The sequence below is a fragment of the Taudactylus pleione genome, unplaced genomic scaffold (genome assembly GCF_031769625.1).
Source record: "Taudactylus pleione unplaced genomic scaffold, aTauple2 ptg000138l, whole genome shotgun sequence".
Classification (NCBI taxonomy): Eukaryota; Metazoa; Chordata; class Amphibia; order Anura; family Myobatrachidae; genus Taudactylus; species Taudactylus pleione.
In genome coordinates, this window is record NW_028284540.1 from 11185284 (window position 1) to 11204969 (window position 19686).

Here is a 19686-nt window from a genome sequence, read left to right on the forward strand (position 1 = left end):
AGATGATTGTATCTAGGTGTGTACACAGCTTTAGTGTGCCCATGAAAGCAACATGTAATAGATTATATTGTTTCTCTGATCATAAGGCTGGCTGCAGAAATCTTGTGTACCTTCATTAATGCTGAGCTGTCCTAGCACACACAGTAAGAGCAGTTAGTTATTCGTGCTGTGATCATTTGTCTGTGAAAGAAGCACTCAATACTTTTTATTACTTCATTAAGTAAAATTCTGTTAACATTGTTGCCAGCCTTCACAGTGTGTTGGAAGAGCTTCCTAACCTTGTGTTTTTAAAGTGGTAAGCTTTGTTGGGCAACCATATTCTTCATACACATAGGAAGCGTTTAACCACTCGCCGCGTCCACACTAGGGATGGGCATGAGAAGCCGATGGTTAGCAACCATCCATGTTTCCGATTCGATGGAAGTACTTTTTCCATCGAATACCGGAAATTCGATGGTTGCCAACCATCTGATGCAGCTTTCTGATGCCCATCCAATGGCTGGTTGTGGAGGGGGAGCGCACACCGCTGCTCTGCTGTGCAGCAGGAGAATAGATGCAGCATCTATTTTCTGTATAGGGGGAGCCTAAGGGCAGCCTGGCGTCACAATGCTGGGCACGCCTCCACAGTGACATGGGCAGGGGGTGCTGTGAGGCCCCGCCCCCTTTCAGACGGTACTATAACCATCGCCATCGTTATAGTATCGAATTGTTGCGATGCAATGGCTATTTGTCGTCGCATCGCATGAATTGATGTTGGAAGCCTGGCAACTATACGATGCCGGGCTACCGATGTCCATCCCTAGACTACACCAGACTGGGCTTTCACTGATATTGTCGCATCCGATGTGACAGAAGTGCCCACTAGGCGGCTGCGGGAAGCTATTCTTCAAGCAGCCGCCTATATCAGAGGGACCTGCTGGACCCCTGCACCATGGCTGCCACTCCAGTTTGTCCCGATCACCGCTTGCCACAGTAATTGGGCTCCCAGTGGGACCCCCCTCGCTGCTGTTGCAGACAAGCTGCTGCTTCTATTGAAGACACTGCTGTGCTCCTGGAAGCCGCGGCTGCTGCTGTGTCCCGATCACTCTGGCCCGCAGTGATCGGGCAGCCTGCATGACTTCCCTCCCCGCGAGTTTGTTATGTAGCCGCGGCTGCTGCTGTAGCACCAGCTCAGGTAGCCGAGGCAAACACCTCCTCCGGGGTGGCTACCCTGCTATGTCCCCGGGCCGGGCAGCCGGCGGCATCCCCATTCCCTCCTCCCAGTGAGGCTGCCCTGCTGTGGCCCAGGCAGCCAGCAGCACGCCCACCCCCTCCTCCCGGCGCATCTGCCTTGAAAGATCTATAGAAGCAGCGGCCGTGGCTCCTGGTAAAATTACTGAAAATATTGTATAAAATTACCTGCAGGCTGTGTGCATAAGATGTATATAAAGCATAAATGCATTCTGTGCTTAGCTTTGAGTCCCATTCCTAAGATATTTCATTATGGTATGCAGATATTCTAAAATACGAAATATCCAAAATAACCCTGCTTCCAAGCATTATGGATATGGGAGACTCAACCTATGTGTGTATGTACATGTGCAGTGTTCTCCCCAGGCTGTATTTTGCGGGCGCACCACCCGGCAAGAAACAGCCATCGCCTGGCACTCCCCCCAAATGCGCCGCATCTCCTGTTGCCTGGCCACCCTCAATGTGTCCTTGTTGACACGGATGCTGGATTTGATGCCGAGCTGTGCCGACGACACTTTCTTACCATTTGTAGGCTCCCAGTCCATCTGGGGCGGGGGGTGGAGTGCCGGGCAGTAGGTTGTTCAGCGATACAGCGCATTGGGGCAGGGAAGAGTACAGGGTGGTGTCAGGCTGGAGGGCAGAGATCGCTCCCCCTGTATAAATGCAAGGGCGTTCTGTTCGGGCGAGGACTGTCGCCTGAACAAATTAAAGGGAGTAGACCTGCGTCCACTCTCTCTTGTGTTGGAGCTAAAATAAAATCTGTGGGGACAGTATCTGTGGAGCCTGCAAGTGGGGAGCTGTATAAAAATAAATTCTGTGGTTCAGCACTAAACGTGATGCTGATTTCATTAGAGGGAGCAGATCCTACAGACTTTGATTATGAAAAAGCTGCAAATTATAGCTATATATGTATATATAATGTGTTTTTAACTAAAGTATTTTTATCACATTATGTAATCTTTTTTTATTCAATCTTTCTTTATTCATCAGAGCATAAAAAAATCACAATTTAAACTGATATTACATATATATATATATATATATATATCAATCAATCGTACAATATCACGATTTATATACATAAAACCTTTTCCCTTGGCGTAGTCGGCTGGGACCCCCTCTCCCCTCTCCCAGAAAAATAAGATCAAATGTCTCTCTGTCAACCCGGAGGGTTAAAAACAATCGGAGGGTCATTAAGCAATATACAAGTCTCATACCATGAAGTGAATCGAAAACAATAGAAAATTTGATGTTTACTAGATGTAGATAGCAAGTCTATAAACCCTTTTTCGTAACTGGAATAAAGAAGTTGTTTTAACCTCTTTTTTTTGTAAAGTAGATTCTATCCAATCCATCCGAAAGACATGAAATAATTTATCCCTAAATAGTGATATTGATGGAGGCAGTGGGTTAATCCACATTTGGAGTATACTTTTACAGGCAACTACAGAGATTATCATTAACAATTTCTTACTTTCAGATGGAGTTCGAACAGCAGGTGGTAGAATGCCCAATATTGCCCATTCCGCCGATAGGGGTAAATAGTTAACCAGGCAAGATGAGGCATATCTATTGACTGACGACCAAAACTGTCGTATCGGGGGACATTCCCACATACAATTAACAAAATTTGCCTCCGCAGCCCCACATTTAGGACAATTGCTAGTGTCCGACGCTCCCATCACAAACCTGCGATGGGGGGAATGTAGCCATTGTATATATTATAAAACATTTCCCTATACATACTTGCTGGAAGTCTAGATTGAGAATAAGAAAATTAATTCAATATTTTAGCCATAGATAAGTGAGGGAATAACTTTGACCATGAAGAGAGACCTGTAGTTATTTTTTCTTGATCCATTGCAGGATGAAGAATTTTATAATGTAGGGATATCGTCCCTCCTCCCCCCATAGGACGAGCTAATAAAAGATCTAGAGAGTAAAGCTGGCCACACATCTAAAGATTATCTGTCCAACCAGCCAACTAGTTGATTGGTTGGAATGAAAATCTGGTAAGGTATGAAAGCAAATGACAATCAGCAATTTGCTCCCAAACTCTGGAAAATGGACAAAAACTGTTGCTTGAACAAATTGTTTAGATCAAACATCTAACAAACTTGTCTGACGACCATTTTCATCTGTTTGCTGGCATTTAGGAGCAAATTGCTGATCATCATTTACTACCATACGTTACCAGATTTTCATTCCAACCAATCAACTAGTTGGCTGGTTGGACAGATAATCTTTAGACGTGTGGCCAGCTTTAGACCAGTCTGAAGGTGAGAACATCCTAATTACCCAGCTTACATAATGTTGAGCTTGATGGATCGCCCAAAAGTGAGATTGAGGTAGGTTATATGTAGTGGAAACGTCAGCCACCCGCAATGGTTCGCAAGTCTTAATGTCAACCAGCACACGGACCCATATGATCCCCTTTCTTTCCCAAGAACCAAAGGGCACCGAAGCAGTGCCATTTTGAAATTCAGGATTAAGCACTAATGGGAGAAATAAAAATAGTGACTATTAAGGTTTCTCTGTTTTTGTGTAAAATGCCATACTCGCCAAGCTGAAATTAAGAGAGGATTGTGAGTAACTTCTTCTGGCAATTCTTCTTTGTGAAAATGCAATAACGCTAATAGATGGCAACGAGGGGTAAAGGATTGATCTAAAACCGAATCTGTATAATGATCTGTTTTATGTAGCCAATCTCTGATATATCTCCAAATCCCAGCATGGCTATAGAGTTCAAGGTTAGGTAAGTTTACTCCCACATTATGTAATCATGTTTTAACTATTAAAAAATTATTTACATTTTTTTGTTAAAAACATTACCGTATATACTCGAGTATAAGTCGACCCGAATATAAACCGAGGTACCTACTTTTACCCCAAAAAATTGGGAAAACTTACTGACTCGAGTATAAGCCTAGTGTGGGAAATGGCAACAGCTGGTAGTGCCCCCAGTAGTAATTCCCCCTGGTTGTACCCCCAGTAGTAATCCCCCCCTGGTAGTGCCCCCAGAGGTAATCCCCCCTTTCAGTGCCTCCAGTAGTAATCCCCCCCTGGTAGTACCCCCAGTAGTAATCCCGCCTTTTAGTGCCCCCTGTAGTAATCCCCCCTTTTAGTGCCCCCTGTAGTAATCCCCCCCTGTAGTAATCCCCCCCTGGTAATGCCCCCTGTAGTAATCCCCCCCTGGTAGTTCCCCCAGTGGTATTCCCCCCTTTTAGTGCCCCCTGATAATGCCCCCTGGTAGTGCCCTCTGTAGTCATCGCCCCCTGGTAGTGCCCCCTGCAGTCATCGCCCCCTGGTAGTGCCCCCTGTAGTCCCCCCCCCTAAGTAGAGAGAGACGTGATAACAATTAAAAAAAAAATAAACACTTACCTGAAACTCCCGCTCCTGGTCCCGCCGCTGTCCGCTCCTGGTCCCGCCGCTGTCCGCTCCTCCGGCCGCTTTGCATGGGAGAGACGTCGTCATGACGACGTGTCTCCCATCACCCACTGCGGGAGCCGGAAGATGGCTCCCGCAGTGGGAGCAGCAGCAGCCACTGAGAGTCTGACAGACTCTCAGCGGCTGCTGATTACAGCAAACACATAGCTGCCGGCTCCGGCGGCTATGTGTTTGGCAGTGTGTAGCGCTGACCGAACTCCGTCCGGTCAGCGCTACACTTGACTCGAGTATAAGCCGAGGGGGACTTTTTCAGCACATTTTTTGTGCTGAAAAACTCGGCTTATACTCGAGTATATACGGTATATTGATCAGCTTTAAATAGCTCTTATTTACATAACTTGCTAATGAAAAAAATCTACAATTTTGGGGTCATTTTTTCCCCCAAATATTAGCCATTAGAATCATCCGAAGATGACCACTCTGTAAATTCAAAAATCTTATTGATATGCATTTGGGTCTCATTGTCAAGTTTTGAAATATAGAATCCCCATTTTTTCTGAAACCGTAATACACCTTTCTCAATATCTGGGAGTGTGGCCCTGCGATCAAAGTATTAAATCTGTAAAAGCTTGCGTTTGACTGCTAACATAAAGAGTGGGGTTTTTACAGTCCAGTTTTGTGATATGACTTTTTTAGCAATAGATACTACCTGAAGTCGCGAGTATACTGTGACCTATCACGATAATGAGAACCATAGTATCAAATGTTAATTTCTTTTTCAGATCGGAATCCTTATTAATTGGGGTAGGGCTAGTTATAAACAACTGAAAAGCTTCAGTGAGCTCTTTCTGACAACTCAAATAGGTTGACATAAGAAATTCTCTCTCCTCTTATAACCGGTTTAGATGCCTGCCAGAAAATTAAAGGGTTAGATTGTGCATAATCCATATTATAGCCAAGCTGATTCCAGCATGGAACGAAATTTTAGGGAAGAAGCTAAATAGTTGGGGCGCCTTATTTTCAATGGAAATTCACTATCAATTGCAGCTGTTAATGCGTGATCTGAAATGCATATTGTTTCAATTCCAGCATCTATCACCCTTGGGAACAAAATACTAGAAAGGAATATATAATAAATTCTAGAAAGAGAACCATGTGCCGCGGACAAACAGGTATATTCTTTTTCGGTTGGATGGAGAGAACGCCATACATCTATAAGATGAAGTTGTTGCATAAAAAAGGGAATACCCAATTTGGGGGGAATGCTACGCCTTGTAGCTGAAGTTTGTCTGTCTAAAACTGCAGAAGAAATAATATTGAAATCACCTCCTACTATTAACACAGCGTCAGGGGAGGCGTGCAGATGTCTACACAGTAACTAAAAAAAAAATCTACTACACATTGGGCACATATATGTTACATACAGTTTATCTGGTATTTTGAAATTCAATATCTATAATCAAGAATCTGCCATTCGGGTCTGAGAAAGAAGAGTGTAGTGCAAAGGGTAAACGTTTATGCATCAGTATTACAACCCCTCTAGCCTTAGTTGAAAAATGTGCCGAAGCAACCACCTTATATTGTAATATTCTGTTTGAGTACTTCAAGAGCTAATAAGTGCATTTCTTGCAATAAGACCAGGTCTACTCCTTGTTTCTGAAGATAAGTAAATACCCTTTTACGCTTGATTGGAGAGTGAAAGCCTCCAATATTCCATGAGCCCACTTTAATCGACGTCATTACAAAGTCCTAGTGAGATTATTAACTAACAGTTAACTAGACATTTAAATTCAGGGTATATCACATTAAACTCTCTACAGCACATATCCAGTGACCAGCTAAATAGACAGTCAGGGGAAGAAGGTGAGGGAAAGAGTTGGAAAGTAGGAGGAAAGGGATAACATATAATACAAAATTGCAAAATAAACTGGAGACATAAAGAAAAAATAAAAGTAAAAGGGACTAAATAAGAGGGAATTAATATAATCAAGAAAGAAGTACAAACATCTGAAGAGACAAAAGTCTCCTCAAACATACGCAAAATAGAACTTCCACTAATAGGAAAAATCTGAACCAGAACATTGGATAAAGGATCAGGAGGATCTCCTAACCCGCCGCAACCACAACATATAATTCTAGTATTAATGCGGAATAATAGAAATGAGAACCAGAGGCATAACAGCACTGTTGCAAAAAATGTGAAAAAAAGAAAAAGAACCACCATTTGTTAATATATCACATGTATATCCTCGAATAGTCAATACCAATGGAACAAAGTGGTGAGTCCATTTACATTCTCCTGACATCATTAATTAGCCCAAAGGAATGTCATCATTATCCCACATAAAGGAAAGTGAAGCATTGGCGTTCTCTTCTTCAAATAGGAGGGCCGCGGCCTCAATTGTCTTGTTATATATGAGGCACAATGACCTTGTTGTAATAAGTATGGGCAAGTATAAAAAAAAGGGAAAAGAGATTTTCTGCTGGTCAATAAGACAATTAATCAAAAATAATACTCATACGTTGGGATCGGATTAAATTCCTTCCGCGTCTTGGTTATTTCCACCGACTAATCTTGGAACAGGAAAATGAGCTTCTTCCCATGCGGCCCAAATTACTTCTTTATGAGCAAAGTTGAGGGACTTAAAAATAACCACACGGGGTCTATTATTATCCTCTGTTTTCAAAGTCCCTAGACGGTGTGCTCTCTCAATAACAAGATCAGCGCAGGAGTCACGCAGGTCTAATAAATCAGGCCAGGTCTGATGCAGAAAATTAAACAGCTCGGGACCCTTCACAGATTCAGGCAGCCCGATAACTCTCAAATTGTTCTGCCTTGACCTATTCTCTAGGTCAGTGATTCCCAACCTCTGTCCTCAAGGCACACTAACAGTCCTGGTTTTAGTGATATCCATGCTAAAGCACAGATGGTTTAATCAAAATAACTGATGTACTAATTAAGTTGCCTGTGTTCAAGTATGGCTATCCTTAAAACCTGGACTGTTAGTGTGCCTTGAGGATCGTGGTTGGGAACCCCTGCTCTAGGTCATCCACTTTATAGCATAATTGATGGTTTGTTTTCTCTAATGCCGCACAATGCTTTTTAAGCTCATGTATATCGTGAAAATTGGCCCCCACTTTATTTTCCACAGTATCCACATGTGTACTGAGCTACGTGACGTATCTGAAGTGCTGCTATTGCTTGAGTAAAAGTGTCAGCCTGTGATTTTAGCATTAGCCCCATGGTATCCTTAATTGCCTGTACCACTGTGGCATATGTGACTGGGGAGTCTGTATATGGAGAAGGGGACTTTGCATAATTCTCCCCAGATTTTTGAGAGCAATCGTCACCCTCAGGGCACAGGAGCCGAGGTACATCCTCACTTGCCTGTAACAGAGGAACCGCTGCCATCCCAGCGCTGATCCGAGCGGGACCTGGTTTTCTTGCCTGGGGTGTTCCGGGGGCAGGGGGAGCGGCGTACGATGCCGTGGGTAAGTGGCCGAGCGGTTAACGGAGCTCCGACCTTAAGCTCCCAGCTACATGGGAAACAGAAGTGGAAGTTTGACAGCTAAATTTTAAAGAAGAAATTTCTATTTCAGGGTCCATAGGGGGTCCACAGGGTTGACCTTGGGGTATAGGTTGGGAACCAAATCCGGGCATCACGCAGTTAAAGCTTTTAGCTCCCAGGATGCACCGGGTCCACTCTCCCTATAACCCCAACCCCAAGCCAGAGGCACCTCAGTTTTAGTTGGTGCCCTGCCGGAGTCGGGTCACCCTTGGCGCAGGGGGCCAGCTTAGTAACCCCTAAGCTTAAAATTTATTTTAAGAGTTTTATTTTGTTTTTATTCTTTTTTACTACTGTTCAGAGCTGCAGCATCAGACTGTCCAATGGACGTCTAAGCTGCCGCTCCTACACTCCGCTGGCGCTGCAACGCCAGTACAGATCTGGGGATCACAGCGTGACCCCAGAGTCTGTGCTAGCCGGGCTCTGGAGGAATCCCTGGGCTGCTGCCGGATCGACGGGGACAGGTAAGTCGCGTGGTCACCACTTGCGGTGACCCGCGTGTACATGCAGCCTTATGCCTCCGGTCTCTGGGGACAGACCGGAGGAGCTAGCGGTGGCGGCGGGCTCCCCCTCCAGTGAGGTATACCCCGCGTGTCCACTAGCCCACCAGGGATTATAGCGGGAGCCGGCATCCCGGCGGGTTAATTATTAGCCAGGGGAGGAAGCCTTCCCTGTCTAGCGGCTCCTCCCCTCAGCTCAGCGCGCCTTTCAGTACTACAGTCTGGCGTCGCTGAGCTACTTCCTCCGCGGGCCACTCTTCCTCTGAGGTCTCCAGGCGGCCATTTTCTCCCTTTGGTGCTGCAAAACTCCTAGGATGACAGTGAGCCCAGCCCTCCTGCATTCCTGGCCATTTGGGTGAGTGTACACAGCGCTATAGCCTTCCCAGACACTGAATCTGGGCAGTTGAATGTAGTGACATTTTGCAGTATATTATATGTCATGCTAATGTATGTATATATTTTTCTGCATTGTATGTGTCTTATGCTAGTGCTGACTGTCTTCTTTTTCTCTCACCTGTCAGTGTATATCTATTCCTTTTCTTTACAATCTGCCCTAATACAGGTGTACCTAGGGTGGTTCTGAGACCTCACATATATATACTTGTCAATATTTGTGAGGTTTGTCACATACTGTTGCGTGCTGCACGTTGCCATACTTTAGGTGGAACCGTGTGTTGCATACGCTGATAATGGGTCCCTGCAGCTACTCCTAGTGTCAGTCAGGACCGGTATGGCGCTGCTTATTATTTCCGCCAAGATGGGTAGTCAGATATGTCTGACCAGGGGATAGAGCGCGATACTGCACCCATATTTGCTATCCTGCAAGTCTTGGACTGCAGGTGTTAGTGCGGAGGATTTGACTCAGAAAGGCTTATGTATGCGGCGCCATCTGGTGCCAGGCCCCTTACACGACCCCCTTGGGTGGTTTGTTTCTCAGGATCCTCTCCTTTGCGGATCGCCGGGCGGGCCCTGTTGTCGTAACTCACTTAGGGTTACTTCACCATACTGCCTTTTTCATCTCCGGGTATCTCGCAGTTTCTTGCACTTTACCCCTGTGACACAGACTATTGCTCCCTGCCAGGGTTTTTCACAGTACATGAATTACCTCCGGTACCGCAACGGTCTGTCATTCCACTTGCAGGGATTACCACAACAGCCATCCTGTGTGGATGTCGTTTTCTATGAAATACAAAATGGCGTGATATACGCCCTGTGGTTACTTCCCAGTTGGCTCTACCGTGAACTGGATGATGTATTGGGCTCTTCCCTCTCACATGGGGGCAGACGATTTTAAGTATTATTATTATTTCTGCTTTGAGGCTGGTAGCCAGTTCCATTCTGGATATAGAGAATGTCAATCCTGCACCAATATCATACATTTCCCATTTCTGTCAGCGGGTGAATCTCAGGGCAGGAGTCTGGCTGTCGCCAGATACGAGGAGTCACAAAAGCCCCCTGTTTCCCATTTCCTGAGGGTCATCACAAGTAATAGAAATCACCTCCTGGGGTGGATTTGCATGGTAATTGTCTGTTACAGGTGTTAATACATCTCCCATTCCGGCCTGGACGGATTTTACGGATCCGTAGGTAGTAACTTTGCCGGAAATCAATATACTCGCTTTCAGGGGCTGTTGCCCGTCCTACCATGGCCATCACATGGTTGGTTAATACTATTGCATACTGGGCTGATGCATTTGTAACGTTTTTCCCCTCCAACACGTCTGGGGTTCAAATGTCTTTTGCTGCTCACATGAAATATACAGTTGTCATATGTGGGAATACCTACATTGGATGCCAGTCTTTTAACCTTCAGGGTTTCGGCTGCGACTGTATCCGCTGCAATACCCTATGGCTGCGCTCTGGGAAAGCATAGGTGCAGACACCATCTATGGGGAAGATCTTGTTTGGTCCTGACCTTGACAAGATTGTGGCATCATTGGCAGTATCACTAATGGGAAGATACCGTCTTTAGCTACTCCCACTACAATCGGACTAAATCTGTTAAGTCTTTTGGTCCTCAGGGTCAGTCTAAAGGCCTGTTTTTTTCCTAGGCTGTCGGCCTCCACGGGGGCCACCATATCCAGTACCGGGCAGACCTGGACTTCCAGACGACCCTGCTTCTAAGCCTAAGGATAAACCTTCAGTCTGACGGTACAGGTCTACATCTGGGGCATTCCAGAGTGAGATACCGAACTTCTCAGTTCACCCAGTGCTGGTGTCAAGTCACCACGGATGCTTGGGTAGGAGTTGTAATCTCTCATGGGTACGGCCTCTCATTGCTCAGGCGGCCTTCCTCACAGGTGTTGTTACACGGGCCCTTCTTCAGAACCGATCAGGGCCTTACAAATCCAGAAAGCTATACAGTCTTTGCGGTAAGCAGAGCTATTTAGGCCAGCCTCACTATCTCAGCGAGGGACTGGTTGTTCTACTTTCTTTCTGGGGCAGTGGCCGACTGGTCCTCATTTGCCTATCCTCTGTCTCAAATCCCTAAATCTGCCTGGACTCATGAGGAGTCCACCATGCTCCATCATCCGATGTTTGGAACCTGGGGACTTTATAGTATATAGAGCCCTCTCATGAGCATGGGCTCAGGTTGCTGTGCCACAGCAATACTTGCAATTTTCGGGCTCTGGCTTTTGGGACTGTCCTCTGCCCCATCGGGGTTTACCATCTTTATGGATTTCTGACAGTTAACCTGTTCAGTGTATCCGACTGCTCCAGTATCTGGACAGCCTCCTGCTCTTAGCAGGATCTCCGAGGTTCTTTACAGCCAGGTCAGGATAGCTGTGGCTTCTTCAGGGCACAGATGTTTAATCAACGGGGAAAAAGTCCTCCCTGCATCCCTCACTGGGTATTCTTCATCTGGGAGCCCTGCTGGATTCTCAGAATCTGAGAATTCTTCTGGGGTAAGACAAGATCTTCACTCTTCAGCTAGGAGTGTGCGGATGTCTACGCAGTCGACATATGTCATTACTCTCTGTGATGCGCGGTCAAATATCCAGAGTGTCTTCTTTTGGAAGGGTGGAATGTGCTCAGTTCCATTCCAGGCCTTGCCATAATTGGCTCCTCTCCAGATGGATCGAGTTTTTTTCCAACGGATCGCTGTTCAAACGATGATGCTCTCTCCGGTGGAGGGTCAGTCTCTGTCTGGGTGGCTATGGCCATCTCGTCCAGGGTATTCTTTGCTACGGACATTGTCTGGTCCGCATTTGTTTCGGGACAGTTGGACGTCTGTCGCTTCCGCCATGTCAATTGACTTGTTGGAACTTTAGGCTGTCTTGGTCCTTCACTCTGGCCTAACACATATGTCACGGTAAACCTGAAAAGGTTCAGACCGACAGTGTCACAACAGTGGTTTCCATCTAGGCAACACTGGTAGTTGGGTGGCAATGACAGAAATGTCACACATTCTGACATAGTCCAGGGGTCTCCTCCTGGCCATCTCTGCAGTGTTCATTCCGGGAGCTCTCCACTGGGAAGCGGGCTTCCTCAGCCGTCATGACGTGCATCCCGGGGACTAGGCTCTTCTCCAAGAGAGGTTTTAACTCCTGGTGAGCAGAGAAGGCCTCCCTGAGGTGATCCTCATGGCCTTCTGACTCTATCACACACTACCGGTGTTACAGTCCAGCACTAGGGGTATTAAAGCAACCTTCAGTGACTCTGTCAGTGAAGTGGTCCTTCCACTTTGTGTACCTGTGTCCTCCGGTCTCCCTTCTTCCTCAAGGCCTTCGGCAGTTTTCTTTGAGACGGAGGGGCTTTCCTTCTGGTGGCTCCAGATAGTCCCAGACGTCGCTGGTACTTTTGATTTTCGGAGTCTACTCATCGATACTCCGTTCCTACTGCTTCACTATCCGGACCAGTTGTCTCAGGGTCCTTGTTTTTCCCTGGACCTGGATCGTTTGTCTTTGACTGCGTCCCTACTGTGGTCCTAAGGCTTCCCTGGCTCTGTCATTATTGAGATGTTTAGAGCACATAGGCCAGACTTTGTTGGGATCTACCACAGACTGTGGCATACATAATTCTTATGGTATCGTACCTGTCGCTACTATCCTCCGGTGATTAGGATTTCCAGAAGTTCTGGCATTCCTTACAGCTAGCTTGGGTCTCGCCCTCTGCCTGGCCTTTCTGTCAGTGTGGATCTCTGCACTGTCAGTATGGTTTGATTGTGTAATTGCTCCCCTCTCTGGTATCCGGTTCATCCTTCAGGGTGTTTTTTCTGGATTCTGCCCCCCTTTATCTCCCTTAGGGGCTCCTTGGGATTTAGTAGTGGATCTTCGTGCCCTCCTGGGACCTTCATTTGAACCACTAGCTTTGATAGCCATTACAGGGTCTACAACTTAGGCTCTCTCTCTCTCTTATGGCGTTTGCATCCGCCAGGAGAGTGTCGGAATTGGGAGTGTTCTCATGTGGCTCCCTCTTCTGGTTAGTCCACCATGTCAGGGTTGTGAGTTGCACTCGCCCTGTGTCTCTTTCTAAAGTGGTTTTTAAGTTCTATATTATTCTGGAACTTATGGTACTGACATTTCAGTCACCAGTTCTCTCGGCTGGTGTGGTCTCATATGGTCCGGCCTTGCCGGATTTATGTGATCCGTTCCTTCAGGAAATCAGACTCCTTATTTGTGGTCTTTGGATTTCGCAGGACAGGATGGCCGGCCAATAATTTGACATTGGCTAGATGACTTTGTATGACTATCTCAGGGGCCTACACATAGGATAGGCCTTTCTGTTTTGATTGATACTTATTCTACTTGGGCTGTGGGTCCCTCGTGGGCGGATCGCTGTGGCGCCTCGGCTATTCTGCCTTGCACGGTGGCCACGTGGTCTTCTGTCAGCACCTTTTTAAGGTTCTCTGCATTGGTTTCCTTTGCCTCTCAGGATGCTTCCTTTGGACGACAGATTCTCCTCTCAGCACAGGAGCGTCCCCACCCTTATAAGGACTGCTTTGGGACATCCCCTGTGGACCCCCTATGGACCCTGAAGTAGAAAACAAGAGATATTGTAAGAACTTACCTTTGTTATCTCTGTTTCTGTTTCTTGTGGTGTTTATAAGACAGAAAAAAAAAATCACTTTTGCTTTTGATTCCCATTCCTGAAATTTCAATAAAAAAAAAATTGTTCCATTTGATTGACTTTTTTGGAGTTAGAATTAGTAAAAAAAATAATGTTGTTTTATGAAAATACAAAAATACTAATGGTGTTTTGTGAAAATACAAATTCTTCTGATAAAAACAAGTACAGCATAAAAAATGTAAATATATTGATGTTGGAATGTGATTAGCGCAAATGTGAAAGAATTACCTCAGCACAAGGGTGAGAAAACCCACAGCAACTAAAGGGCTAAATTCCTCATTAGAATTTAGATGTTTCTTTAACAATAGAGAAACCTCACAGCTTTTATTTAATGCCTTCTGTAACCATTGTGATAAGACTTTTGTGAATCTACAGGTCCCAGCATTGGCAAGGCTTGCTATGATGTGTAGTTCCAAAGGCTGTCTATGATTAACAAGACTGCGACTTTGAATTTTTTCCTACAGTTCCAAGGTGCAAGACTGCGCTCTATTTTACTTTTAGCACATATTTTGTATTGTGTTTTAACTTGTTGGGAAGCGGTTTTATTTTTCTACAGATTCTTATTGTGTTAGGGGCATTTCTTTGTACTGTCCTACACACCCTAATTGTGCCTGTGGTAATGAAGCTACTGTCAGATAAATGTAAATAATGATTGTGTATATAGCTCCCGCTATTGGGGAAAAGTCATATTGCATGTCAGTCAGTCTTGGCACAAAAAAGTTACGTGAAGTGAACACAAGCATTAAGAATTGTCCAAATCTGCTGTGAATGCACTTTTACTTGCCACTAAAACTTGTTTTCTTATGCACTTGTTCCCCCCCCCATATATTCTAAAATGTATTTGCAACTTCAATGTTCCACTTTAAGGGGCCTATGTTTCAAGCTGCTTTTTACATAATATTATGCAGAAACTGTAGTTGCATAATACCCCTTTTCCACCAAAATCCCGCGTCAGACCCAGGATTTATCCTATTTCCACTGCGGCGCTGACCCAGGAATATCCCGGATCGATGCAGTTTATACTGCACTGGGACATGTCATCACAAAGCACTGTAAACTCCAGATCTCCCCTGAACGCCAGACTGGAGCAGACCGGCGACCAGGGGAGGGGGTCTTTTCCAGGGAAAGTGTCATTTGGAAGCGGTCTGTGACAGCTGTCACCGGGGAGGGAGAGATTACAGCCTCCCCGTATGAAGTGGGATGGGGTAAAAACCTAACGGTCCGGACCATACATGGAGGATATAATTTCTCATTCCCCGATGACAGCTGTCACAGACAGCTTCTGAATGCCAGCCAATCATGCGGTAAATGGGTCCTGAGTTTTACCCGTGTAAAACCCCACTCGAGACCCTGGAAGAAATGCCGGGTCAATCGACCTGGGATTTTTTCCTAGGACCCTTTTCCACTCAGCCGCGACCAGAGTTGACACTGCAATAACCCAGGTTTTTGTGGCAGTGGAAAAGGGTTATAATTTTATCTATTGTAGCTATGTACTAAAAGCACAATGCAGGAGATTTCACAGAAATCCCCGGCAAAGTGTTAATTAACACTTCAGATCGCAGTCACTATTACTATCAATGGGAACTACTATATGACCCTTAGTTTAGCTCTAGTAAGTTACACCATCTACAGATGGTGTGAACTACTGTAAGCCTATGGAGGCTCCAGGTGCAGGACAGAGATCTTTCGATCTCTCTCTTGCAGCCCATGGCCGGCTCCGGAAGCTGCGCAGTGTCAGCTTCTCCCGGAGAAGTCTTTCACTTCTGTGTAAGACTTCTACCATTTGCCGGGGTTATAACTCTCAGGGACAGCGGTTACCGCAAGCGCTGTCACTGCTAGTTCCCCTTAGTACATAGCGAGGATATTTTTATTAAAAATGAAAATGTTCCAGGCGATATGATAGAAATCGCAGCTGGTCCGTGATTATTAGTACGTAGACCCCTAAAATTTGAGATCTCCTTATCTCAACCTGTTTTTCCTGGTCCAAATATCAAATTTACCTGTAAATTTCTGTCATAATTTGCATTACGTTTTGGTGATATATCTCAGTCTAGGCTTCCATAAAGACAGACTAGGGCGGAGCTATATCAAGCCTTGGATGTGTAGTTCCATAGGCTATGTCCGCAAGAGTGTGCACGATTTTACTTTTAGACCGTATGTTGTATTGTGTTTAGCTTAAAGTAAAACTATGTAGGTTTTAATTTTCTACATTTTCTTAATGTGTTTAGGGCATTTCTTTGTACTATCTGAAACACCCTAACCTGTCTGTAGTGCACTGTAAGCTACTGTCAGTAAATAATGGATGTGTATATGGCTCCATCTATTGGAGAAAATTGGTATTGCATGTCAGTCAGTCTTACCACAAAAAAAGTTACATGAACAAGCATTGAGGCTGTGAATGCACTTTTTCAGGCGCTAACACCTATAATTTTTTTTTGCACTTGTTCCCCCCATATTGTTCTAAAGTGTATGTAATGCCACAACATTGTTTCCACTTTGAAATTTTAGATTTCCTGATTTCAACCTGTTTTTCCTGGTAATTTATCTCTAAATTTCTGTCACAATTTTTATTGCGCTCTTGTGAAGGATCTCCGTTTAGGATTCCATAAAAACAGACTGGGGGATATATATTAAGCCTTGGAGAGTGATAAAGTGGAGATAATGCCTAAAGCAACCAACCAGCTTTTAAGGAGGGAATTCAAATGTTTTTATTGTGGCTGTTAGTAATGGGAATCCAAAGGAGCAATTCAGTTGTTGCTCTGATGCAGCTCCAGTGCCGCGGTTGCCTACTTTCTGCTCGCAGCCTGAGAAATGTGCAAAATATCTGTTTGTGTGCCCAAACAGCAGTTTGGATGCCCTAAGGAGTACTTTAGACAGATTTCGCTGCCTGTGCGTGGTTAACTGCGTTACTTTTTGCACGACAAGCACAATAGTTAATGGGCGCCCAAAACAATTTAATTGCTTTGTCAGGCAACCATTATTAATCGCCGCCCAAAGAACAATTGCATAGGCCCCTACTCTCATTACAGAGACTGTGCTAGATAAATGACAGTTACAAGCTGATTGGTTGCTTCGGGCAACTTCTCCACTTTCACTCTACAGGGCTTGATATATCTCTCCCTGGAGGAGATAATAGATTATGGCTTGTTCACACATGCACTTTAAAAATAGGTGAAATGGATGATATGAAGGTATGCCTTAGATGAATCATTATTTTCTTCAGGGTCCACAGGAACTACTTTGGGGTATGTAGTTGGAGTGATCCAATGTACCAAACAGCTACAGCTTTGGAGCTCCCAGCATGCACTGGTCCCCCTCGTTATATACCCCGCCCTCAGCCACAGGCATTCAGTTTTTTTATTTGATGCGCGGCAAGACCATATGCACCTGTTATACAGCGGGACTGCCTAAGCAGTCCAAGGCTTTTTGTTTTATGATTTTTGAACTTCAGAGTATAGCGTTACCAGGCACCGATAATGACGCACATGTACCATGACTCCTTCTACCTCCGCCAACTCCGAAACATCAGTACCGCTATATGCCCTGAGGTTTTCGGCAGGCCTCAGCGTGGCTTAGCGTCTTTTGCTGAGGTCCGGACTGCTTGATATATCTCTCCCTGGAGGAGATAGTAGATTATGGCTTTGTTCACACATGCACTTTAAAAATGGGTAAAATGGATGAAATAAAGGTATGCCTATACATTTACCAATCCAATTTGCATACGCTAAAACATAAGAAAAAGGTTGTACCGTGCTCTAAAATTGTAAGTAAGTATTTTCTTCAGAAAAGTTTGACCCTGACTGGGGCAATTATGAAATGTCCTTGGAAATCGTCAAAAATGTATTATTCACTTTTTCTCTCTTACTCTTTCCCTTGGCTTTCAAGTCTTTCCTCTGTGCTTGTGCAGGAGTGGAGTGCGGATGGGAATGGAGGTGGAAGGAGGGGGGCAGTGATTGAGGATTGAGGGGGAGAGGGGAGTCTGGGAGAGGAGACCGTGCAGGGGATTCACTTGGACATTGCATGCAGCAGTCTCTCACTCAAGCTTATTTGCAACTGAAAGATCAAAGGTAATAACACAGGAAGCTTAGTTTCTTCGGGGTCCATAGGGTCCACAGAATTTACCTTGGGGTATGTAGTGGAAACGATCCATTGCACCAACTTACAGCTTTGAAGTCCCCAGCATGCACTGGTCGTCCTCCCTATATACCCCGCCCTCAGCCACAGGCATTCAGTTTTTTTGTTTGGTGCTGCAAGTATCCAGACACACCTATTATACAGCGGGACTGCTTACACAGTCCCAGGTTTTTTTATTTTATGATTTACTTTGTTCTTTGAACTACCGAGGTTAGCAGTACCAGGCGCCAGTAAAGACGCAGGTACTGCGACTCCTACCTCCGCCGGGGCCGAAAACACCAGCACTGCTATATGCCCTGAGGTTCTCGGCAGGTCCGGACTGTAGTTCTGTACAGGTTAGTGTGCCGCAGTCCTAGCATCCAGTGTAGGAGACGCATCGGGTGCGGGTGAAGCCTCATGTGATGTGTCTTCACTAAGGCGGCTTGGTCCTTATCGTCTGTCGCCGGGGAGAGGTAGTAGACGCAATAGATCGCACTAGTTAGCATCTACCACTATGAGGCCAGTGTACCCGTGCCGTCAAAATCGAAGCTTAGGGGACTCTCCACGCCTCCCTCCCCCCCCTCCCAAACCAGACGCAACTTCCGGAACGGAGTTCAGTGCCTGGTTCGCTATATTTGACCACCCCGTGGTGAGACGCTCGCAGATTGCATTTGTGTGTGTGTGTACTGCTGTAGCGTTTGGTCTGTCTCCCTGTATACCTCTCCCTTGGGTCTGGTATATAGCACTCTATATCCTACCATTACCCCTGCGGGGCTGGCCAGTTGATTCAGAGTCCTTTTGCAAATAGCAATTGTGTGTATTTATGCATTGTATGCAACTTAAATACTAGCTGCTGTATTTTTACTGCCTTTTTTTTTTTTTTTTTTCAAACTGCCAGTTATATCTTTCACTGTGTTTATCCTCATCCCTCTGAAAGGTGTGGGGGGTTTCATTGATAAGGGGGGGGTCACACCTTATACCATTTATACATTTGTCATGTCTAAAGGTGTAGGTGAGAAGGATGATATGCCAGTACTAAGATCATGTATGTCTTGTTTGGCAGGCCTGTCTGAGCAGGATGTTAATCAGGACGGATTGTGTAGCCTCTGTTGTAAATGGCTACCTATTCAAGCCGGTGCATCTAGAGCGCCAGAACCACCCGGGTGGTATTAGGTTTTGTCGCACTTGGTGGGCAAAATCACAGAAGTGCGGGCTTTCCCCATACTATGGGATATTCACAGCAGTTGCATCCTTCAATGTATATGTCCCCCATGAAACCCTGTTGGATTGATTCTACTGCTCACTCTAGTCCGAGTATGTCGCCTTCTATAGCTCCTCCTCAGCAGCCAGATAGACAAGTGGCGGCAAAGCAGGGGCATAAGAGGTTGCCTCATGACAACCCGGACTCCTCTTCAGACTCTGATACTCAGAGTTCTGGGTCTTATTCAGTGGAAGAAGACCATCAGTCTCTTGTGGATGTCCCCTCTCTGGTGAGAGCGGTGAGAACTGTCCTCAGTTTAGTGGAAGAGGGGGTCCCACCGACAGCCAATGTGGTCTTTAGGCGTCAGAAAGTGGCTAAAGAGTATTTTTCTCAGTCGAAGCAACTGATGAATCTTATGTCTGAGGTATGGAGTACTCCTGGGAAGCATTTCCATGCTACAAGGAATATAACCTCTCGATACCAATTTGCACTTGGTGAGTGTAACAAATGGGATGTTCCCCCAAGGATAGACGCTCATATCACAACGTTGATTAGGAGCGCTAAGTTACCCATTCCTGCAGCATCCTCTTTAAAAGAGGTTACAGATAAAAAAAAAAAC

At 45.4% G+C, this 19686-nt stretch overlaps 1 protein-coding gene across 12 annotated transcripts in view; it reads left to right on the plus strand.

Annotated features, from left to right (window-relative positions):
• Window positions 1–19686, plus strand: part of CLASP1 (cytoplasmic linker associated protein 1) — a 483598-nt gene that overhangs the window by 129132 nt on the left and 334780 nt on the right. The gene's annotated exons all lie outside the window — the stretch shown is intronic.